Consider the following 25,032-nt stretch of genomic DNA (forward strand, 5'->3'; position numbering starts at 1 on the left):
GCTGTCGTGTCTGATTTGTAGAGTATCAGTTTGCACAAACATACACATCATTCAGACCACCTGAACCTCAGTTCTCCCTATGGCTGGTAACAAATATAACTTGCAAATGACTGATGGAGGACTAGGAGCCCCTCACAGGAAGGACATAAAACATCTTCTAAAGGATTTGCTCAAGAAGGCAATTTTCTTCTCTGGCTTTTGAAATGCACACACTTTTCACTGCACCCCACAGTGTCAATCTATTATTCAAATATCTCCAGGGAGTGGTTCTTACGAAACCCTGCAGAGTTAACCTATCCTTGGAGACATGCAAAGAGCTGCTTTCAGAGCAGTTTCAAGCCTTGTCCTCCTCCCTGTACAAATATTTAGAAAGTGATCTCCACCCTCTACTTCCGAGACCTGCAGTCTTAGTGCCCAGATACATCCAGCTCCACAGAGAAAGTAAGAATATATTCACAACAAAGTGTAAACATAGCAAAAATTTTTGTACAGTTTTTAAGCCATGGTCCCATTATTTCGTATCTTCACACCTTGCAGTCTTTCCATCCATATTTCTATAATTCATGTATCAGGAAAGTGGGAGGTAGGAAAGAATCAAAGGACATTTATGATACAATTAAACTTCATGAGGTAACCAAAAGAAAAAATCTGAATTAATTTTAGAATGATCATCCCCAAATCTTGCTTCTAGGAGCAACTGATGGACACAGTTTAGTCTCCACATCAAGCCCTCCACAGGGTTTTTTGCCTTTTGTAGACCCCTCCTTAAATCACATTCATCTCTGGCTTTGCACTTGCCTAGCATGCAGATGGACAGGGGCCATGAGCAAGCGCTGGGAAAATTCCTCCAGTCTTTTCCATTGCTGACAGGACCCCCACAGCCATCACTTAAACTGTGCCTGTACACCTGCCTCTCTGGAGCCTCCACATAAACACACAGCCAGACTGTGCCTTGCCAAGAAGGAACGCTCTGCAAAGCAAGTGGTCCTCTTGTTCATTGGATTTCTTAGGCCAAGGTACTTTCACATTAACAGGCATCAGCATTAGAAGGTTCATATTTTTGCCTCCAGGACACTACTATCACAACCCTATTGTGTGATGAAGCATTTAAGACTACAGCAGCATTGCTGCTGTATAAATTAAGGAAATTGACTTTGCACGCAGGATTTCCCCTGTGCAGCATGAGGACACGGAATATGCTTTCTGAACTGGCCTTGCACAAAACATGCAACTCCTGTGCTGCTGCAGAGCTGATGAAGGTGAGAAGGAAAAAGGAAACAGGTGCAAAGAGTCGAGTAAATGAAAACACAAGCCAAAAAAAAGAAATCAAAACAAAGCAAAAGACCCAACAAGCACTGAGCTGCAAATGAAAATGTGTACACACGTACACGGAAAAATTCTGTAAAACTGAACATGCTCCTAACCAGGCAGTCCTCAAGCACATCAATTTAAAGCAAAGCACACCACTTACCCCAAACTCTGCTAAAGGAGTAGTTAGGGCACAGTGGAGAGAGTACTCCCAGTAGGAGTATTTTTCTAGCACCACCTCTTTAGCACACAGCCAAGAGGCCTACGTGTCACCTGTTTGCATTCGTGTTGATGGGTGCTCATAGAGAGGTGTGCCTCAAGTCTTCATGTCTAAGGAGGGAGCTGCCTGACAGCATGGCTGGGAAGCAATTACACAGTTCACATGTCCCATTTATTCCTAGAGGCAAACAGCATTTCAGAAGAGATTTGTGCATGACATACCTAAAAGCAGACCTAAAGTATCTGCTAAATCACCCACACACCTTAGTAAAATTACACTGTTCGTAACAAGTGGTTTCATACAAAAACGTATTAATGATGGAATACATGGATCAGTTCTGTTCATAGCTTCACATCCTTCTCCCTCAGGTGTGAGAAGGATACACTAGTCTCTAATGCAAACTGCTGGTTTCTTTCTCCTGTACAGGCTCAAGGACACAGTGCTGCTCTGTGGGTACCATGGTGAAAGCTATGTTTACCACAGACTTCTAAAGAAGAGCAATATTGGTCTTTGGCAAAGACTCGAACATAAGGTATTACAGCTGAGAGGACCACACTTGCAACACCACCCCATTTCACAGAGAAGCAATACATGCTTAACAGAGGAAGCTTTTGGGGGGTGGAGTTGTCCTCCCCATACTACACCACCCAGCCAACCCTCCCAAGAGCAAAAAAATCACTATTCTGTATGAAACTACTCTAATAAAACCATTTGTATGACTCAGCCCACTTTTCCCCCTCATACCAAGTGAAGTGACTCACACCACCCCAGCTCCCGATCTGCTGTGTAGCCAGCCATAAAGCCAGTGACTAACACGGCAGGAGATACCAGACAACTATAAAGAGACACCCTAATTCAAATTTGCCAAAATGCAGATATTAGACCAATAATTAATTCATATTTTAAGATATCAAAGTATTTCATCACGTTGTCCTTTTGGGGATGGACAGCAGATACTCAAGGGATACAGTTAACTTTTAATAGTGTCCAGCTTCTACAAGTATCACTCAGCTTTCCGGTAGATCTTACAAATTGTGTCTTGGCCTTGCCTTTTTTGTTCAGGAAAACCAGACCCCAGTGGCACAGTCAACCAGGCTGTATCCTATAGGTAGGAGCCAAGCCACAGTGAAGTCTGTATATTCCTCCTGCAACAGAGATCCAGTCCTCAGTGGACAGAGGGACATGCTGAAGGGCCTACATCCTTTGGCATCTAACATAGCAAGAGCAGCACGCAGTAGGAGAGAAAGCTGGGAGTCAGCTTAAGAAGGTTCCACTGTATTCATACATAATTGAGCTGTATTTGTAAATATACCATGAAAAAGTCACTGCTACTTAGGGTTCAAAAAATGCTTTGCAAACAAAGGTTTCCCCAAATAGGGTTTTACTCTTAAAAAGCAGTCGAGGCTGCATGCTTATGATTGAAGTGTTGACATGGCCACTGGGGAAAGAGGAGTCCAAACCCCAAACAGGCAGAAAGGGAAGGTACTCCAGGTTTCTCGATGGCCACTGTGCCAATGCAAGTACATGGTAATAACATATTTGTACAGGTTTGATCACTCTGAAAGTGCAAGTAAACGCATGCTAACAAAGCTTCTCACCTGGGCACTACACAGGCTTAAACAACTTCAATAGCTGTTTTATACATCCCCTCATCTGTTACAGCAGAAGCACCAGGAAAGTGATTTGGACCTCAAAGGTGTAAGTTTACTAATCCTGTCATACCAGCACTCCCTCCATACTACAGCAATGCAATAGCCACATTCTTGCCTAGCGTGGGTGAAGCGTAGCAAACAGCCTCACCCTGCTCTAAGGCTTCAGTAGCACCTCAATGCTTGCAGAACTGGTCACCATCAGACACTTGCCAGCTCTGTCGAAACAAAGGACTGAGTTAAACACTTATTAGAAGTGCCTTTGGCTAAGAGCTGCCAAATACATACATATGTAATAGAAACAAATTGTGACAACTATTCTTTATGAACTCAAGTAACTGTTACACAGGGAGAAGAGTGTTAATAAAGAAACACTTCACGAAATATTCTGAGATGCACTATTTTTTAGGAAAATACCTGACCTGGCTTGCTTTAAATTTGGTCAAAATGACACTTTCTGCAATCTCTGGGACTTTTCTGGAACATAAGTAAGAAGAAGAAAAATAGCCCTTCCTCTGACCAGTGAGAGGAAGAACTTCACTTGCTCTGAGCTGGTTACTCTCAATTGCTTTACTTGACATTTTACCATTATGACCTTTTTAGTTTCAACTACAGACAAATTCTAAGGAATTGCAGGATCGATGTCTAAGGATTGTCTCTTTCTTGGAAGGATCTCAGTGATTTTAAAGGTGCTCAGGAAACAGAAAGGAGTCTGCAAAACTAAATGCAAAAACAAAATAGGTTGCAAGGCTTTAGCTTCCAAATGCTGATGTCACTTCTGTCTCAGCTGAAGGTGCTGCAGAACACTTCACCAGCTGTCAGCTTTGCTAGAACAGCAGAATTTTGGCAGAGCAAGAACTGACAGGCACACAAAGCACTCTGAGAATGAGCTATAATGGGAGATGCCAGGCATAAAATTGTCATCCTACCCAGAACGGGACACAAAAAGGGTAAGTGAAGCAACAGGTCTGCAGATGTGGCAAGAGTCTTGCACAACAGGCCAGGCAAGGAAACAGCAGATTCTGGATTTTGTTCCCAGAAAGCCATGGGAAACTGGGAATGGAGAAGCCAGGAAAGAAAACAAGTTAGTTTTGCAACTATATCTGCATTTCAGCATAAATAAACCAGTGAAAAGAAGGCTGAATTTCAGAGTATGACCTGGTTACATAAAGGAATGAAAGGCAGCATGGAACTGGAAAAAAATGGAAAATAAACCCAGTAATGTTGCAGGTGATACTCCAACATCACCCATACCAAAGAACCTCTGTGCAGTTTCAGCTTCTCTGCAAAAGCACCGGGCCATTTCTATCCCCTCACCAGTTTCCAACATTTTAATGCTTTGTGGTAAGAAAATTCCATAGATAAAGATTCACAATGTTCTCTGATGTAAACAGTCGAACACTCTCAGAGGATCCGTCCCCCTCCTGAGAGCGCTTTTGCCTCCCAAGTTACCTCTTTGTACTTGCATCAGAAGTTGCTCTCAAGCTGTAGCACCGAAGCAAACATCTGTGCCATGTCAATGAACTCCAGAGGAGACTGAGAAAAATAAAGCAAGGAATTTTTTTTAAACAGCTCCATACTACTTACTCCTTCCTCAACCATTCAACTGTTCCTCTAATAAATACTTTAAGCCACAATGCCTTACAAGTTAACATGCCATGTTCTTTCACTAACTTATAAACAGGAAATTCAGAGCAATGCCCAGCATCCTTCCTTGATGTGACAATTCTGACCCCTTTGGAACCCATCTCAGAGCTTAGGAATTATAAATGACAGTCTCACATAGATTTACATTGTTTCCAACTCTTTCAAGCGAACACAGGAGCCACCAGATTTTCACCTACAAAGCTGGTCATACTCAAAAAGGTTTGCCCACCCATTCTCATTCAGCAACACTTCCAACTGCAGAAAGGTAAAGGAAAAAAAGAGTACACTTCTATTTCTGCTCTCAGAAACAGCCACTGAAAAATAAAGGAGAAGATAATAAGAATCACAGAGGATCAGAGTTGAGCATTTCTTTCAGGAATGGTTTGGTTTTCTCCAGATAAAAATCTACAGCATACAGCTAGAATAAGCAGACACATGAAAGAACAGAGTAAAAGGAATAAGAAAGGGTAAAAAACCCTAAAAACTGAAAAAGGAATCAATTTCATATGTGCAGTTACAATAAGTGAAGCGACACCTCAGGGAAAGCATGTGCACGCACTCATAATAAAGAAAGTATTGTACTTTATGCTCTGCCAATATGGGTGATTCAGTAGGCTGTGATACACATTAGTCAGGCCAGGTTCTTTGTTTAAGCCCGGTAAAGCACTCACTGTAAACAGCCAGAGGAAAATATCTGCAGCTTCTTTAAAACCTTTCTTAATTTTTTTAATCTCCTCCATGGCAGGAAAGTTCTCAGCTGCCTCCCACCTTGTTCTGCAGGACACACACAGAGAGCGTCTCCAAAAGGTCACGCCACCAAGCTTAGGAACATACGTGCTGCATTAGAGAGAAATAGTCTGGAAGAAAAAATTACCATGATTAGGTCAATTAAAAGTCTATGGAGAAGGTCAGGCAACAGACAACCTCAAGGTCCTCGTATTCACTGTTAGATAAAAGTGAAACCCACACAAGTATGATACAAACAGGACTATAAAACTGCATCATTTATGTAACATGATGTGGACAAGCATACAAAGGGGTGAGGCAGGAAAGAATTTCCATGCAGAATTTCCTGCACTTTTTCATCCTTTGGATTGGAAAATACCTGCTTCCTGTTTTCTATAGGAGGTAAACTCTATTCCTTGTTAAATCTGGTTTTTGACTGGAAGATGCAACAGAAGTTACTGGTTTTTTCTTGGTTTTTGTTTGGGTTTTTTTCCCAGCTGCTACCATTTTTTAGTACCACTGCCTTTCCAGAATATTGTGACAAGTCCTTATTTTTGGTGCAAGTTACTTGATCAAGTTCAACAATAACTCATAAGGGACACAGTATACAGCATTTCCTACATTTTGTTTTGGCTATTCATTCCTCAGGAAGTCAAAGGTTTTCTCATTAGTTAGATGATATTCATATAGCCAAAGATTAAGTCCATCAGAAGTTAGTTTGTCTACACCTGCCAAATAGTAACAGGTAACCACAAGGCATCCTGGCCTTTTGGAGCAGGACTGATATGTCAGATCACACTTCCAGCCACCAGTCAAACATCCTGCTCCTCAGAAATTTTACTGGTTATCAAAGTTATTGACTGAACTACTAATCAATATCCATTTCTAATGAGCTGGGAAATCTCTATTATCTATAAATATTGGTCATGACATTAGGAATAATAAGAAGTTATTTGTGGATACATTTAATCAGAATAGTTTCTTAAATGGATCTAGCAAAAAGAGCAAAATAAATTTATAGTTACCTGTGGGAAAGCAAGGGAAACCACCAGCTAAGAAAAACCCTATCCAGTAACTAGAAAAGGTTATTCTATTCCTTTTACACCTTAATCTCAAATCCAATGTGACTGGATGTGAAATGCAAGGGACAGCCAGAGATGCTAAGAAGGGAAGTGATGCACACGGACAGAGATAGAAGGATGCATGCAAACTGATAAAACTGAGGCTCACAGCTAGCATTCAGTTCTCCCAACCTTTTAAAAGAACCTTGACAGAAGCATCCTTGCAATTGCCAAACTCACTGGCCTATGTCAGATCGTGCTGGAAACCCCTTCAGTATAGAGACAGTCAGAGCACTGCAGGCTGGCAGCATGACACTTCAAAGAAACTGAGACAGGTCAGTCATGAAAAATCTGCTCTTAAGAGGTCTCAAAAAGGAACTGAGCCTTTGATTTCAGAGTATGTAACAGCTACAGTCCGAGAGAGAGATCTTCAAACAGTACTGGGCAGGATAAGTATATGTGATGCTTCTATGTTCCATGCTTTCAATGCTTTGAAAATGCTAGAAATAACTTGCTGAGAATACTCTAGGCATAATTTAACTTGTCCATTACATAATAGATTACCACTTCTGCCTGAAATGGAGCCAGGTGGTATTTAACAGGAAATGACCCAAAGGCCCCTTCCAACCCAGACTATTCTATGATTCTGTCTTCAGGAAGCTGCTAATGTGCAACGGCAAAGCAGTAATCTTGGTCTGTGACAGCAAGACACGGTCATTTTGGAGCATGCTGTGGTTCAAAAATATCACTTTCGAACTCTTCTAACAAAGCAAAGCTAAAACCACAGGTCTTTTGGGGGGTTATTTTTATTTTTTTCCCCTCACCAGAATTTAAAAATAAGCCTGTAACTTTCAACAAGCCAACAAATCTTCCACTTGAACAGCTCCAGAGCTGCAGCATGTATTAACACTGTCCAAGCTGAGGCTCCGCAGTCTGCCAAAATACTCAGACAGTGCTCTGGCAAAATGTTTGCTTCAATTTATATCCCTCCACAGCTTCCTATTTAGAGCCTCAGGGAAAGAATAGTTCAAAGAAGCACCAATTAAGCTGGCTGAACTGCACAACACAAAGTTTCCATTCAAAAAAGCCTGCTGGTTTTCAACCTGACTTGCCAGCACTATTTATCTTACTGCTCTGATCAGAATCCCATATTACATCCTGAACTATGGTTAAATCCTGATATACAGTGATGACTGCTCAGGTAAACAGCACAGCAAGCTAGAATTTCCTGCACTAATTCTTGTCATTGAGGTACGCATGAGCCCTGCAAGAAAAGCAAAAATAATCACAGACCTAATGCCAGTTTGCCAATATTATTCTTTTTAGCTATTCATAGATTGAGGGAGGGTCCCAGGATGGCTGCAGAGTAACACCCCTGGTTGAAACCTGCCAGCTTTTCATGCTGTAGAAATTCCTTCCTGCAGAATTCTTTCGTAACATTTCATGCAGACATAGTGTCCTCAAGTTTCACTTTAGCTGACCTACAGTAACAGGTAATCTGCTACCTCTCCCCACAGAAGAGTCTTCAATTTAAATTATTATTCAGAATGTTTTGCTATAGGTAATAAATGGCTTAGCAGCAGTGAGCTTACAGAACAACCACCTCTATAGCTCAAGTTCCAGGGAAAAATATACAAAGTTCTTCCAAGAAAATAAATCACCAGTCAGACTGCTCCAATTGATTCAAGCAGTGCAAGTTCCCTGTAGAAAACTGTGTCAAGGAAACATATGTGTAGTTTTCATACCTCGGTGGATTCAGACTGCGCTTTCTTAACACTAAGTCTGAAACTCTGCATACTTATAGAAAGCCTCATGGAAACTGGCAAACCCACTTCATAGAACAATCTGCATTTTTTATGTTCTACATTACGACTAAGAAAGGCATCAAACCTCTGAAATGAAAAATGGGATATAAAGGGTAAGTAGATATGAAAGAATCTATTCAGCTACACACTTCTGTACACAAGGTACAAGAAACTCAGAGTATGCAATGGTACTGTCCAACAGGAGTTTATATTTGATAAGACTCATTTAAAGTAGCTGCTGGTGTTTCATCTTCTAGTAAAGGACTAACTTTGGCTCACAGTCTTTGGTTTGATTTTGAACCAATGCATATGATTTCCTGTAGAAGGAAATAAAAATCTAGTAATGAGATTTCAGTAAAAACAAATTCAGTACATGAAAAAAGAAAATCTCAGTTAGCATTAATCAGTACAGCCACAGTGCCTTTAGTGGAGCTATGCTAATATATACCAACCCACTCACTCGCAGAGAATTCCCATCTCACCAAGATCCCAGTTCTTGCTTCTCTTTATACCAGCAGTTGTACTATAATACATCACAACTAAATTTTTTTAAAGAGACCTTATTCCCATGACACAGTGTTTAAACAGAATTCAGAAGCAGGAGCTATATCATTTCCTAGTTACGAAGTCAAGCATTTAGACCAAAGAAAAGTTACTCTAAACTTTTTCTCTCTAAAGTTCTTTCCACTTAGACTAGTTTATTTCCCTCATTGTAATATGATCTGTCTTTATCCATTAACTGCCTTTAAGGGTTTGTTTTGTTTTGATTTTAGTTCATTCTTTAAATTTTGCATAGTTTCAGAATTTTTTATCTTTATTTTCTTCATTGTATATTTTTAAAGGCAAATAAAAATTACAATTTCTCTTTGATGCCATTCTTAGCATGTTTAAAGAATCCCACCTAAAACAGATTCTAGTTTGCCTTTACCATGCTTAATTACTAAGGATGTTTTGTTTAAGACAGTGCTGTGAACAAAAGACATGCTGGAAAAAAGCAAATATACTGAAACCCATTGTGAGTATGGTGAGGGAAAGGAGGGCAGTACCACACACTAGAATACTGGTTTGCTGTATACAACAGAATCCCAACATTATCAAAATTTAATCCTCGAATAACTTATGCTATTAGAAATCACTACCCTAAAATGTGCTATAAATTGTTTCTGTAACACACAGTCAAAATGCACATGTAATGCCATAATTGAAAAGCATTATATAATAGTAAATTACCATGAAGCAATTTTAACAACCAATCCATCCATCACAGCACAGAAAGACAACTACAAAGTCAAGCATCAGTGTTTACAAAATCCTTCCTCCCAGTTATTTTGTGAAAGTATTTTCATACACTTAGAATGTCTATAAGGAAACAGAAAGAAAACATTTACTTAACTACACTTACGAATTTGCCACTACTTTCTCATAAACACGTCAGGAGTGTTGATTGGGACTAGAAAAAATCATCTTATGATACTCTATGGTAGACATCAATTAAAACTCACGGAAAACCTTGTGACCTTCCACAGAAGTGGAAGAGAATACTGTTCTTTGTTCTCTAAACAACCACCCCTTGGTTATTTAGTCTACAAAAACTGGAGATTCGGTCTATGATTAGAAAAACACCAGCAAAGACATGGGCTATAAAGGATTCCTGATTACAGATTCATGCTTGGGGTGGCAAGGAATGACCCAGTCAGATGGGTACATACATTCTGAGTTTCTTCCAAAGGCAATACAAAACACAGTAATAACATCCCACCTCATATTGCCTTCACCATCATTAATTGTAAGACTGAAAGCATTGCTACATGATTGAATAAGGAATGTGAACTAGACGGGCCCTCATGGTTCCTTGCAGTCTGATTTCTTTTGCTAATTAAAAATATCAGACTGTGAAACACACCCTTTTTATTCCTTTTATCATCAATTCATTTAGTACACATGAGAATAAACACTGTGTGTAACCAGTTAAAAACCCCTGCCATTCTAAAGGAGCGTTTATTAAGTATGACTTATCTTTATACGTTAATGAGAACACATGACTAAATAGAGGGGGAAAAAGTTCAAGCAGTACAACATTTAAAAATACTGAGTTACTTTGTTCTGTATTATGAAATGTTATTGGTGCAGTACGCTTTATTATCAAAGGTCTAATTCCACCTTCTAATGGTAAACGAAGTTTGACTTAAGACAGAAGGAAATGTAGGCTGATGATGTGGAACCAGAAAGAGCATCTCTGTCCCCTGATCACCAGTCACTGCAGTCATTTATTTTAATCTTATTTTACCCAGGTTTGTCTTTAAATCTGATTTCTTTGTGAAAAGCAATGACCAAAGATGTACCTAAAAGCTGCAGTTATGACATTTAAACCCAAAACCTATGTTTTACATAAGCCAGTATATTTCCCAGTTTTAAGTTTACTTTTTCCCCTAGAACATGAGGATGCAGCAATGCTGAACTGTCTCTCCAAATCAAAGTATTTCAGGCAGTTTGTCGAAAGTCCAGCAACTTGTTTCAAAATTCTTAGCAGAGGAACAGTTGGGACGCAACAACCGTCAGCTCACTGAAAACAGTGTAAGAAATGTTATGAAAATAAATAAAAAGGAGAAAGTGTTTCATACCTATGCTTCAGAACTGCAAACAGATCTCTAGCTTTCCAAGGGTACTTCAGTGACAAATTTCCTGTTCAGTTCAGATCTCTTGAATGCCACAGTCATGCAAAAGGAGCCATTTCTTATCTGCAGGTAGCATCCCCAGAGGAAAAGAATAAACCCAGAACAGTGTAGTTCAGACTGAGAGCTTTGACATTCACACTCACATGCAAAGCTCTCAGCCCCACACCACCCTACCCACCTAATTACATTCAGCTGCTCGTCATGTGGTCTTGTTGACTGATCAAGTGATCTCTTTTCCTCCTTCTAACACTAAACAATGTACCTAACTAGATCTTCCTGAACCAGGTAACAGACACTGAGCCTGTGTGCAAACTACTGACCCTGCTCCTTCTTGTCAAAGGGAGAAGTTGCAGGATGTTCCATTACAAAAAAATAAAGTAAAATACAGCAAGCACACACTGAAACACAGCAACCACCAAAAACTCCTCAAACCTAATGGAGAATTTCAGGTTTGAGCATGGTGTTATTTTATGTCTTTACAGATGGTTGAAAAAGGCACACATGCCTGAATGAGACCACATGAGAAGGAGCTGGAAGGATTTGGGAGGAAGTGACCCTACAGGGCTTTGTGGGCATTCACATCCAGCCTCTTCTGCTGAACCACTTCTGATGGCAACAAGCTCCAACAAAAGACCAGAGCTAAGATGTTACCAGAAAGTTTCTGAACCACTGCAGCTAAATCTGTAAGGCTGTGTCTCTGTGTGTGTCCCCCAATCCTAAGAGATACATGCAGACATTTTACACATTTAAATAATTTGAAGGAAATAAAGTCACCGATTTAACATGTAAACCATGTTAACATGTTTAACTCTCCTCAGCAGGGAAGTCCATTCATCAAGACCTCTTAACACCAGCACTCAATGGGCAAGAGTCACGTGTCTGGCCACATTACAACACTGATGTCTGTAGCAAGGCACTTGCTGGACAAAAGACCTTGTGCTGGAGTCCAAGGAACCACAGAGCTGCCTTCAGTCACCGCGAGGCCTCGTCCTCTCACAAACTCCCTTCACGTTGCAGATGCTGCAAGGTGTGGACAAGACACTTTGCACTCACCATGTAAGATTTAACAGACGTGAGCTTTTACAGGAGAAAGGCTCCCTTGCACAACCTTTACTTGTCTCAGTTTATTTCCTCACAGTGTTTCAAGAGCAGACAAGTAAAAAAAGGAAATTAAGGTTTCTAAGACTATCTCCAGTCTCATCACTTAAGAAGTGCTGCAGACAGCCTGTTACAACATTTAACGTATCCTTAAACCCCTCAAGCTCCTTCATTCACCTGTTTCAGTGCTCAACTCTCCCACCACCTTTCCTGCAAATCAAGGCAATTTTTATGGCCCTTTCTCCAGTGAACATCCAAGTTCTGTTATGTAGAGCTGGAACACTTTTTCATGCCCTAACATAACATTTATCCAGATTTTACTAAAACCAACTTCTTTGACATTTTGTTACCAGTTATAATGTTTAAAACTCTACCAATTCCAATTGTCTATAAATTTCACCGCAGTTTCAGAGGAATACAGAAGTCTCTTTTTTGCTCTCACATGCAATTAAAAAGTTTGTGTTCTATTGTCAGCAGTGTGAACATTTTTAAACTTTAACTGCTCCTCTGATCGATACCAGCACATCTGCTTACTGTGAAGAAATATTCAGACCACAAGTCTGTAGCACTGGTAAGTGCTACAGAGAGCAGGAGGAACAGGGTACAAAGTGTTGACAGACAAAGCAACAACTCTTGTGCCATGTTGCACAGAGCCCTGCGGGGTGGCTACACACACTGAGCACAAACTGCCTGTCTTAAAAGTCTCAACCAGCAATGTAAATGGAGTTCAAACTCTCCCACATGGTAAGATTTCCAACATCTTGAAGGGGAAAACAACTCTTAAGTAATTCCCAGACTTCAGCTTTTTATTTTGGAACAAGGCAAAGCTGCTTAACTTGTCTCTTACCGATTGGTAGGAGGAACACCAACTAATTCTCCCCTTCCCCTTCCAAGAAAAGGTTTTATCCCAAAGAGTAAGAATTTGCTAGGAAAGTACAGCTGAAACAAAGTTTATTTTCTGAGGGTGAAGTTACGTTGATTTCAAACTGCAGAGTTAGTACCAAAACACAGGGCCTCAGTTTACAAACCAGGAGGACATCAATGTTTGGTTACTTAGAGTTTCTGACTTTAAACAAACACATCTGCAGCTTCCCAGCAAACAAACAGCTGAGCCAGCCCTCCTGTGGTGGCAGGAAGCACACACAAATGGTACAGCAGCAGCTGGAGCAAGGAACCACTGCAGCCAGCCCAAGGTAAGCCTTCCTCTCACTGCTACCCAAATCTTAGGGGTTTAGAAGAGCTTGGACATCTTCTAAGTTTATGGAGGGGATCAAAATGACACCAGTGAAATCCTGACACTCTGAAATGCAGCTTTGAAGCTACAGCTCTACAAAGGAATGGCCACCTATTTAGTTATTAAAGCTTCCTGACGTTTTTACAAGCAAGCTTTATGAACAGATTGTATGAACAAGATGACCTGCATGCATGGAATTTATGACTTTCTTGTAAAAATTATCTAACTTATAGAGGCCTAGGAATGTAGGAGGAAATTTGAGAAGAGGTAAGTACAGTGGGCAGTGCAGAGCATTCTTCATCACTCGCATCAGAATATTTGCCTTCATACATTCCATGCTCTTGAGTGTTTGCAAGTGTGCAAACTGTCCTGTAGCAGGTGTTTCCTCTAAGAAAATGTTGCAGAGTTACCTGTTTGACCACGGCTCTTGAAGGAATTAAGACATCTACCACTGGAGACAGGGGAACAAGAGCAGCTAGCAAGTGTCCATTTCAGATAATGCTACACAACAACTCATCTCTGTTTTCAAGGCCAAAACGTGTTCCTGGCATCAGTGTCAAGTGCCTCCACTCTCCCCACTCCCCATTTACCCAACTCTGCTGCAGGTCTCCTCTTCAGCACTCAGCAGTTAATGGCATTTTCCAACACACACTAAAAACTCAGCATGCTCTTACCAACAGCCATAATTTTCACACATGAATTCAACAGATGACCTGCAGGTCTATGGAATGAAAACCAGCCAGCAGGCAGCCAAGGTCAGTGTTATTTGTTAGAATCCTCAAATCTTACCTGCGCCACAAAACCTCTGCTGGCCTTTAAAGGGTTCTTAAAAAATGCCAGAGGGGGAAAAGCAGCTACTGGGACACACTGCCTATGAACTGATGCACACATATGGTGGCAAAATTCAAGACGAGCCAGACTACATACTATACAGCCATTATTTCTCAGTGAGAAAAATACCATACAAAATATGAAGAGATTAAAAAAGGAATTGGGAAAAATATTAACATATTTTTACAGTTCTGGAATCTGCATGTAACAAAGAATAATAGTTGTTTCCTTGGAAAAAAGGCAGCTTCTTACAAAAAGACACTGGAAAAAATTAGAGGGACTGACTGTACTGCAAAGGAAAAGTGACTGGCTGTCATGTGAATGAGCTTGCTACTTACTGCTGCAGTAGCCCACAAATGCAGTAACACACCAATACTTCAAGACAGAACTAAAGGGACCTGAAAAGAGGTGACAAAATTCTTTAATTTTTTTCTGCTATCCTCTCACCAATATCCTTCCAAGAAAAAACGAAAGAAAAGACAACTCACACTCAGATCAGCTCTCACACCAGAAATGTAACAGCTGATATTGGCCAGCATCAAATCATGAAATACCCCTTCAGTGATTAATATGAAAGTAGGTCAGGCAGGCCTTCCTGCTGCCTGGAAGGCACATCTGCTAAATATTTTGTAATACCATAGATTAAAGGAAAGCTTTCATGCTTTGGGTTTTTTTTTCTTTTTCAACTACAATCTAAGCAGTTTCTAGTGATGGTGACAGAGCTTTTATTAACATTGCAGGAGATACAGTATTGGTATGTTGGCCAAAGAAGTAGTGAATGCTCCACCCCGGCAGTGTTCATGACCAGGTTGGAAAGAGCCTTGGGCTTCATGGTCTAGTGTGAGGTGTCCCCACCCATGGCAGGGGGTTGGAACTGAATGGTCCTTTCCAATCCAAACCATTCTGTGATTCTATGTTTAAGGTCAGTAGTGTTTTACACAAAAAAGAGCCTAAAAATAGCCCCCCTCCAAGAGAGGCTCTAGATGACTAACCTCCAGGAATTACCAGGGTGTCTTCAAGAATAAAAAGTTAACACTAAAATAATTGATATATTAAAAGCATCAATTTTGTTTCCATGAACCATCATACTACCTAAAGGAATTCTTCCGAGCAACCGAGCACTCAACATCAGCACTTTGGAAAATTTCAGACCAAACTCTGTCATCTCTTCCGTATGAAAAATATCAAAAACTTGCTTCCTGAAATAAAATGTGCTTATATTTGAACCTGGGAGCATCTCAAAAAGTACTAGTAAAATTATCCCAAACAAGCAGATCTAATTGATTTGTCAGTTCTGTGGAACTACAAGTTTCCTGCCTCCACATCACTTTCTATTCATGTCAGTATAGGCACAGTTTATCCTAAGGGAAAGCTAAGAATGTAGGTGCTTGCTCAGCCTCTGAATGAGAAAGGGAGTGGGGAGGATTAGTTCCTGAACCAGGTTCTCCCTCTCTCTTATTCTAGTTCTGAAATATTAGAAAGAAAATAATAGAAAAAAATACAGTATCCATATACAAGGTATAGACATGGTGAATAAAAAGTTCTGTATTTAAAATGGCAATAAAATACTAGTGTAACAATAAACATGATTATTCATTTTGAATGAAATGAACAATTTTGATCCTTTTGTATGAATTACTCAACATGCTACAGCTCTTCTGCAAGGCTTATGTTGGTCCCATGTTTTGTAAAACATAAGTGAGTGCCTGCATGAAAAAAGCACCTAGAACAGCAATGCCTGCAGATAGAAGTGTCCCTGCATCCTGGTAATAAGCTGTAGAAGCATGCTAATAATGTGATGTCGCTATCTACAGTCTAAAGAGTTACAAATCTCATTTCAGATCAATGATCTTTATCTATGCATTAAAAGGGTTGATGACTAAGTGTATTTCTTTAATTAAAAAAACATGGTAGCTTTACAGGAAGCTGTTGTACCAATGTAAAGGAGCATATGCACTATCCTAGAAAGGATTTTCAATGGTTTACAATCCCATAATATGAATACAGTTCTGAAAGTTGTTTTCATATTTTTATTCATGCTTAAGCTTAAGCAATATGCATTTGTTCTTTGCACTATGTGATCCAGTATCTCACTGCCAAGTAAAAGGCTGCTTTCCAAAAGTGATCTCAGAAGAGTTCCAATTTGGACACAGCTGAGTTTTCTTTCCAGCACAAGATGACCCTGCTCACATCTTCTGTCAACCTGCTTACCCAGGCGAGTGGTCCTTCATTCTGCTCATAAGCTGACAATAGCATTTGTTACACTTTGCATTTGCTCTCAGGAGGAAAATGGTAAGGGTAGTTATTAGCACTCTCTGACAGATACTGAAGTATGCCTTTTATATTATTGTTTGATCTTCCCTGCAATGAAGCGTATGAAACCTAACTAACCAACTGGGATGCCTATTTTTCTCCTCTGCCATTTCTTAAACCATCAACATCATTACCATCAGAACTCCTTCATTCTCACATTTATTCAGTGACTCCCCACATTAAGTATAACTAACCCAACTGGCTGATCTTATTTCCTTCAAGTGTGCAAAAGGCATGTATGGGTGGTGATTCTGGAGCACATTCCCAAAGCAAGTCTTTCAGTTTCACTGGCGCTATTCCACTCCCTGTGTAACTCCCAGTTACAAAAAAAAAAAAAAATCTTACTGCTCCCGTTCCTCATTATCCCTCAGGATGTTAGGCTGAAGAAAAATTCCCTAAGGCTCTACACACCACACTGAAGATTATGAATACAATGAGGTCTTCTTGGAGCAAAGCTCCAAATTTGCAATGCAAAAACAAAACAAAGCTGAAATGAGGACATGCCTCTTAGCCTGGTTTCCTAAGGAAACAAAGCTTATTAGAGAGGGGGGGTCAGAGACATGCAAGTTTTGTCATTTCTGCCTTCTCCCCAGCACGTCTGTTGACCAGTTTCAACACTCCTTCACAAAAGGGGAAGAAGTTCCTATACAAAGTTCCTATACACTTCGGTGAAAAATTAGCAGTTGGATAAAGGAAAGAGTCAGAAGCCTGCCTCCGCTGAAAGTTGGCTCTTACAGTTCCTCAGGTGTGTAAGGGGCACCCATGAGCTGGCCAATTCTACATGCACTGCTCCAGACTATCCACAGCACATTCTGTGGCAATCATTCAATTTTACATTTACCTCAGTCTGCATTTAAAGACATTTTCTATTTAAAAGCAAATTAAATTTAAGCACATTATTATTAAAATAAAAAATTAACAATAAAAATCAGTTATTAACAGTACCAATTTGGAGGGTTTCTGTTTTGTTTTAAAACCTATTAGAAAGCCAGATTCTAATTTTGCAGCACTTTCTTTTTATAGGTCTTCCAAAGTCTGCCCTTCAGCTTCTACTAACACACAGCAGGATCTCAGGCCCTGTCCTGCGCATTGGGTCCTATATTCAAACTAACAATTCTAGAAAACTATCAAAGATGTACAGTCACCTCTTCTACTTCACAGCTAAACAACATTAAAAAAATCTACTACTTTAATAACTCAAACTTATGGCTACATTTATCCAAATTGAAATTATGGGAGCTTTGCTATCAAATTCAGTAGAAATAATCAAATTCAGACAGTACTGTCTTCAAACTTGGATGGCACCGTCTCTGTACAGAGATATCTATCCAGACACCATTCTAATGCAAGAAAGGATATGGAAAAATTAAGTATAGCCAGACAGTTCATGCCCCAGCAGAAAAGACCTGTCAAGTTGAATCACTGTTAAGAGGAGAAAGTCAGTGGAGCATGTGCTGTTACGTGCACAGGAACTTGAAGTGCTGGATAAGAAACACTGTGCTGCAAATGGATGATACCAGCAGGGCCAGAACCTAACCTGATACCTGTATTTTGGGTCTCATTCAGTCATGCATAAAATCTGGAACCAAATAGAGGGTGTATTATGATAAACATTTGCAATTTAAAAACCAACAAAACCCTATCCTAGTTTTTGTTCTAATTCTGAATGTTAGTTAGACTTCAAAGTAGACTTGGAAAGCACCATCCATTGGCAGTAACTACAACAGCAATTCCCATCTTTCATGCAAACATTGCATAAACAGTTTCAGAGCACAGGCAACTCCCACGGCTGCTACCTTTGAGTGATAACCTGAAGTTTTCAAAATGCACCACACTCCATGTTAGTCATGCAATTAGCAACAGGTATTTCCAGGAGGAATGTAATTTTCCTCAGGAGCTACTAATTTGAAACACTACATTAACAAAACCAGCAGACATATACAACAAAACCAGAAAGCTTGCATTTTTTTATCATAAAAAGAGATTCAACTTTTCTTTTCCTCCTACGCAACATGCATGTATTATTAGTCCTTATCATTACTTGCAACCTTCAGTCTAGTTCAAATAATCCTGTTCCCCAAGGATATTATTGAAAGAATTTTCTTCCTTTTCAGTTCACAGACCAACCTTTTTCCACATAGCTCTTTGACTGAGCAGCCAAGAAGACTAAATTAAATACCCAACACTTACAAAAATAATGAGATAGGTCCTCAAAGTGAAACTTGGTTGACTTTGAAGAGCACATGCTGCTCACTTTCAGGGTTGCAGAGCAGCTACCATGACAGCACTGCCACTTTAAGATGTTTAAATCAGAAACAGATGCCTCTAAAACAGTAATACTTCTGTGAGAGAGCCTTCATCGCCTTCTAATGACATATGTATGCCGCCTGGTGGGTTAATACGCTTAACAGAAGTACTATAAAAATCCTTCATCAATTGTTTTCAATTTTGTTTTGTATTCTGTTGTTTCTAATTAAAACATGAAAGGGGCTCACATACCTGAAAGCTCACCTACCCCTTCCAAAAACACAAGCTGGTCTAATAAAAGGCATTAGAGCCCACCTTAACTGAAAGGAAAAAAAAAAACCAAACCTGAATCTTAAGCAATGCTTAACTATTTTGCTATTTATTCCTTTATCCTTTTATCACCTTTTCAACCAATAGTTGCACACACAAGCAGTAATATGGCCAGTTGCAAAACTGCAATCAAACTCTGAAGTTCATCTGGAATCACCTGCTTGGTTTGTGCAGCAGTTGTCCTTATACCCATCTGGTGCTTTATTTGCATATAAAATATTTCAGCTTGGGTACAATCCTTACAGTCTTTTCATTCACAGAACTCTCTTACACAAAAATCACTGCATTAACTTTTAATTCAAAAACACTGCTCATATATCTACCAACTCCTTTTCCCAACTGAAAACCACAGATTTCTACAAAAACTGTACTCCTCCTCCTAAGCGTCTATTTTTATTGCTTCCTGCCACTCTTGTACCTTACTTCCAGCCATCATCTTCCAGAAGTGCCTTTATCTAATATGGTGGTTTTTTTACCAATTTCTCATCACTAAAAGTATCAGACAGAGAAAAGGAACAGCAATGGGAAATGGGTTTGCTAACTCAGGAAAATAACACTGTATTGGTTTACACTTTTATATTATCTCCAGAGCCATAAAAGCAAGGACATTTGCCTTTTCTTTTTCCCCCTGCAGGAGTTTCAAATACTGAAGAACTTGTCAGGTCAACTCCAAAGTGTCAGCCAGTATGTGAAGAGGATTCCAACACCCAGTACTACGCAAAACTATCATACATACATCACAGTATTTTCAACCCATTGAAGCCACAACATCAACACAGGAAAAAATGCTGGTTATATGTCATATTTTAATCTATATGCCATAAATTAATCCTCAAAGCTTACAAGACTGGAAACTAAATCACAGATGTTGAAACTACTAATTACAATCATAAAATCATAGACTAGTTAGGGTTGGAAAGGACCTTAAGGTCATCAAGTTCCAAGCCCCCTGCCATCGGCAGAGACACATGATCCTAGACCATGTCACCCAAGGCTCTATCCAGCCTGGCTTTGAACACCGACAGGGATGGAGCATTCACAAGTTCCCTGGGCAACCATTCCAGTGCCTCACCACCCTCACAGTAAAGAACTTCCTCCTTATATCCAATCTAAGCTTCCCCTGTTTAAGTTTTAACCCATCACCCCTTGTCCTGTCACTACAGTCCCTGAGGAAGAGTCCCTCCCCAGCATCGCTATAGGCCCCCTTCAGGTACTGGAAGGCTGCTATGAGGTCTCCACGCAGCCTTCTCTTCTCCAGGCTGAACAGCCCCAACTTCCTCAGCCTGTCTTCATACGGGAGGTGCTCCAGTCCCCTGATCATCCTCGTGGCCCTCCTCTGGACTTGTTCCAACAATTCCATGTCCTTTCTATGCTGAGGACACCAGAACTGTGCATAATACTCCAAGTGAGATCTCACAAGAGGAGAGTAGAGGGGCAGGATCAATAACCAAAAGTAAGTTCTGTCATATTATGTATGAAAACAAAACAATATAAGGATGCTACAGGAAAGAAAGAAGGGGCTAGAATTTCTCATTCACTACAGTTTTACCTCCACTGAAGATAAAAGGATACAATCTCAGCTGATTTAGCATGGTTCAAGTTAGTCCTGCCTCCTAACAGGGATTCAGTCTTCAGACTATGACCAAAAAAGAAATGATGGTTTTCCCAGAGGAAGACTGGGGGTGGGGGGGCAGGAGAGGGGGAAGGAAGGAGGGGAAGAAAAGAAAAAAGAGTGTTTCTGCTATAAAAAGCTGCCTTTGGGTTAAATACTTGCTAAACCACGCTGTACTTCAATAAACTTTTAAGCCATGTTTGAAGTCAGTTCTGTAAACATGACTGTATTTCCACCATGAGTGGTATCTGCAAGACATTAGGAGCGAAAGCAAGTCCTTGAGCACTTGATATGACCAGCCCAGCAAGTGCTTAGCTATAAATATATAAGTAATCTTTTGAAATTACTGAAGAACAAAGTTGACTGTCTGCAGGACCTGATCACATGTGCAGTGGAGTACAATAACACAGCTTTACTACAGAAAAACGTATCTGATGCTTAACTATTTAAATCATAAGTTTAATACATTTTAAATGCACTTTTTTACAATTATTTGCTGAGACATTAACAGGGGAGAGTTGTCATTCTTTATATTCCATCTCTAGTGCCAATGTTGCCTGTTTCTAAATCCAATCTCTACTAGCCCTCTGCTGACTACGACAAACTGCGCTTAGTAATGGCATTGACCTGCAAGCCCAGGGTTATGCTGAAAACTGACAGACTCACCAATGGTCATTATGCCAGCACAGCAGGTACCTACCAGAACAACCAAGAATCCAAAGAAGACACAAGAAGATTACTACTCATAATACTTGTTTCTGTAAATGCCAAAAGCTACTTGAAGATTCTTTTATCTGGCCAATCTTCTCTTTGAAAGAAAAGGAAATGTGTAGTCAAGTGATAAAACAATGTGTTCCCATGTTTAATGATAGTGATGAAAACAAACTTACAGTCTGGTTTTCAATATCTGGTTGCAGATGAGAAATTTTATTAGCTGCAAAAATAACAGTTTAAGTTGTAGCATATTCTCCCCACCCAGAGCTCCTTTGTTAAAGAGATCAAGCAGACATAAAACTAGAACCCTAAACTAGAAACACAGGAACATGTTGTTCTTTTTTCCATCTTTTTAACCATGCTTTTGAGACATCCATTTAGCATCACAAATGCTATTCCTACAATTACGCACCAGCATTTGAAATGCATATTGTATTATATGCCTTTCCCTGGCTGGAAAATACTTGGAACAGTCACATAGAACAGCAGTCTATGAAAAGAAACAAGGGCTGAGAATACAAGTCTATGTAAGAATAAACTTCCAGGAACAGGCAGGCAGAATAGACCGAGTAGTGCCTCTAACGCATTTTATGTGTGGAAATCAATGAACATTTTGTAGAGTTGCAGTAAAAACTCTAAGTATAAAGAAAAATCAGCTTGTCAGTAACACCTATCAGAACTCCTAAATCCAAACATGCGTATGTGTTATCCTGATGAAAAACTCATAAGCACAAATCATTAGCGAAAGTGTTTGAGGAGTCACAGGATCAGAAAGCTCAAAATACATCTGATGTGTCTCTAAGGAGAGATAAAAATTGAAGCTGGGTGGTCCTTCATGGTTCGCTAGCACCATTAAAAATACCATTTACATATTAATATAATCTAGTTACTTACAGGGCTAGAAGAAACAAGACGTATTGCTGATGGATTTAGCTTTCTTCAGATCCAAGATCATCAAAGCGTTACTTTATCCCCAGCACTGCAACTCAGGCTGAAGAGACGTCCTGAACCCTCTCAGCACGCAGATTCTGTCAGACAAAACATGCAGTGTTCAGAAAGAAGCAACAGATCTGCTGACACTCAAATACAAGCTTTAAGCTCTGGCTAAACGCACAAAATACACTCGCACAGCTCCCTCGTCAATTTAGCTTTTTAGAAGGCTTTGCTGGTTTTAAAGCACACGGGCTACCCACTTTTTTACAACAGAAACGCACGTCTCGGGCCGCGGGAAACTTGCAGGTGCCACAGCTGCTACCTGCGGCGGCCTCGGAGGGGCTCTCGGTGCACCCGTGCTCATGGCAGCAGTTGCTAAGTTAAGCACTCGCGCGGGCAGCCGAAAGGCGAGGCTTAAGGCTTTTTCCCCCTAATGTCACGAACGAGGGCCCACTGTTCCAGCCCCCCGCCGCTAGGCTCCCACTGCCGCCGGACCCTGCGACACTGCAGCCCGGCAGCCCCGGAAACCCCCTTTTCCCCCAGTATTTCGGGTTTCCTACCCAAGCCACACACCCCGACGTTATTAACTCGTCTCGCAGCGATGTTTCTCTGAAGCCACCCCCAACCCGCGCCTCCTGCAGCGGCCCCCTCGGAGGGTGAATGGGCGGCGAGACCCCGCGCCCCGCTCGCCGCCCTCCTACCTGATCCCCTGCCGGGGCACCGGTGCCGCGCAGCGCCGCGCCCCACCGCACCTGCCCTTTTTCGGGCTGCAAGCGTGCCTTTTCCGCCACGGCAACACCACTTCCCGTGAGGCCCAGGGCGAGCACGGCCCCTCCCGGCCGCGGGAAGCGCCGGCAGCACCGCCCCGCGCCGGCCCTGCCCCTCCGCCCCGAGGAAGCGGGGCGAGCGCACCTCGGAGCGCCAAGGCCGGTTTACGTTAAGCAGGCTGCTCGCCAGCCGCACTCCCCCCGCTGTTCTGCGCTGCTAATAAAAACTCGTGAGAGGAAAAGCGGGTTTAGAAGGGAAAACGCGAGCGGCCAGGCTCCCGTCCGCCACCGTGGATCCAGCGAGTTCTTCCTGCCACCTGCTGGCTGCCTGCCCTCGGAAGAGGAAAGCGCCTCCTCGACTCCATTAACACACCTTACATCCGGCAGTCTCCAGAACCCGGCAAGCACGGCCTGCAGCTCGGCGGTAGCAATAACCCTGTCTGCAGCAGTTCGGACATCCTGTTTGTTGAGGCTTTCCAAAATCAACTGCCATCCGGCAATTACGGTTACAAAGAAAGTGCCTCCTGGACTTCAGTTACACCTTCTCAATACATACTGGTCTGGTAAACAGAAGATGCTGGAGTTACCACTGCAGTTGTGTGTTTCCATTCATCACAGACTTGTGACATTTCCTTGTGTCCAAGATTTATCACACACTCAGCTGTACCTCCAGTCCACCTTCTGCTGCTGCCCTCTCACCCCAGCTGCTGTAAAGTCTGCCTACAGCTGTCACATTGTTCCTGGCTTTAAATGAAAGCACATGCAGGGAAAGGCTTTCTTTCCTCATGCTGCCCAAACAAGATTCTGTGTTAAAAATCATAATCTAAGAGAGAAGTTCCTCCCAAGATCTGCAGTTTGTTTCTTTTTAGATAAGACTATAAAGACTTACCATATCTACTGATCTCAGTAGTCTGAGCTTCAGGTTCTGTTGTCAGACTGATCCAAACCTATTGCAAGATGAGCCCTGTCCTGCTGAGCTACATGCAGAAGCACCTCCCCACGAGCATCCTTTCAGGCAACCTTAGCTACAAAATAGCCACCCTAAGGTCATTCTGTCAGAAATGAAAGATACGTGTGTGGTAGGTGTGTGTATGCGCGTGTGTACAGGTACCAGCTGAAGACACCAAAGCTGGGTGCAGTTCCCTCTTCAGTCACAACTGCACTCCCAAAGGCGATGAAGTATTAAGAACCGAAACTGTGACAAGGAGATAAACCGTTTGGAGGAGCAGATCAGAGGCGATCCCAGAACCCCGTGAAGTGTAACTGTACACCAACCAGTTTCTTTTTCCAGTTCCCCGGTGCTTATTTAAACTTAGACGTGAAGACGTACCTTTGAGCACTCAAGTTTGTATTTCGACATTCACGTCGTTACAGGCTGGTACCGAACGCACAGGTACGCAGCGACACACTCAAAGGGCGGATCGCCGCGGAGCGGGGCCGAGCCGGGAGGAAGCCGCCCGCAGCAGCAGCAGGGCCGCTCCCCTGCAGGCGACGAACACTCCCAGTCGCTGTCGGGCGTGGGCGCCATTTCCTTCAGCGGCAGGCGGTACCGGGGAGCGGCGCCAGGTCAGCGGCACGGCTCACACAAATCCCTCACGGCCTCTTCTCCGGCGCGGCGACCGCCGGCGCCCCCGCAGCGCCATCAGGGGGCCGCTCCGGCGCGGGCGGCTGGAAGACGGGCCGGTAGATGTAGAGCCCGCTGCCTACGCCGAGGGCCACGGCCAGCGCCACCTGCGGCAGGCGCAGCCGGCCCCACATGCCGCCAGGCGGCGCTGCGGCACCCGCACCCACGCGCGCCTCTCCGAGCCCTTCGGCGGCGGCAGGCGGCACGGCGCGGCACGGCGCGGCACGGCACGGCACGG

At 41.9% G+C, this 25,032-nt stretch overlaps 1 protein-coding gene across 4 annotated transcripts in view; it reads right to left on the reverse strand.

Annotated features, from left to right (window-relative positions):
- RAB27A (RAB27A, member RAS oncogene family) overlaps window positions 1-25,032 on the reverse strand; it is a 37,428-nt gene that overhangs the window by 11,996 nt on the left and 400 nt on the right. Inside the window, exons 1-3 of one of the 4 annotated variants that reach the window (XM_065688328.1) lie at window positions 23,105-23,280; window positions 22,365-22,498; window positions 5,496-5,681 (exon numbers count right to left, since the gene is read on the reverse strand). The gene's annotated coding sequence lies outside the window, so the exon portion shown is untranslated. Of the gene's footprint in view, window positions 1-5,495; window positions 5,682-21,646; window positions 21,691-22,364; window positions 22,499-23,104; window positions 23,281-25,032 lie in introns of those variants that run through there. The other 3 variants (XM_065688329.1, XM_065688326.1, XM_065688327.1) reach the window with 3 other exon arrangements.

The sequence above is a fragment of the Lathamus discolor genome, chromosome 8, assembly GCF_037157495.1.
Source record: "Lathamus discolor isolate bLatDis1 chromosome 8, bLatDis1.hap1, whole genome shotgun sequence".
In the NCBI taxonomy this organism is placed as follows: Eukaryota; Metazoa; Chordata; class Aves; order Psittaciformes; family Psittacidae; genus Lathamus; species Lathamus discolor.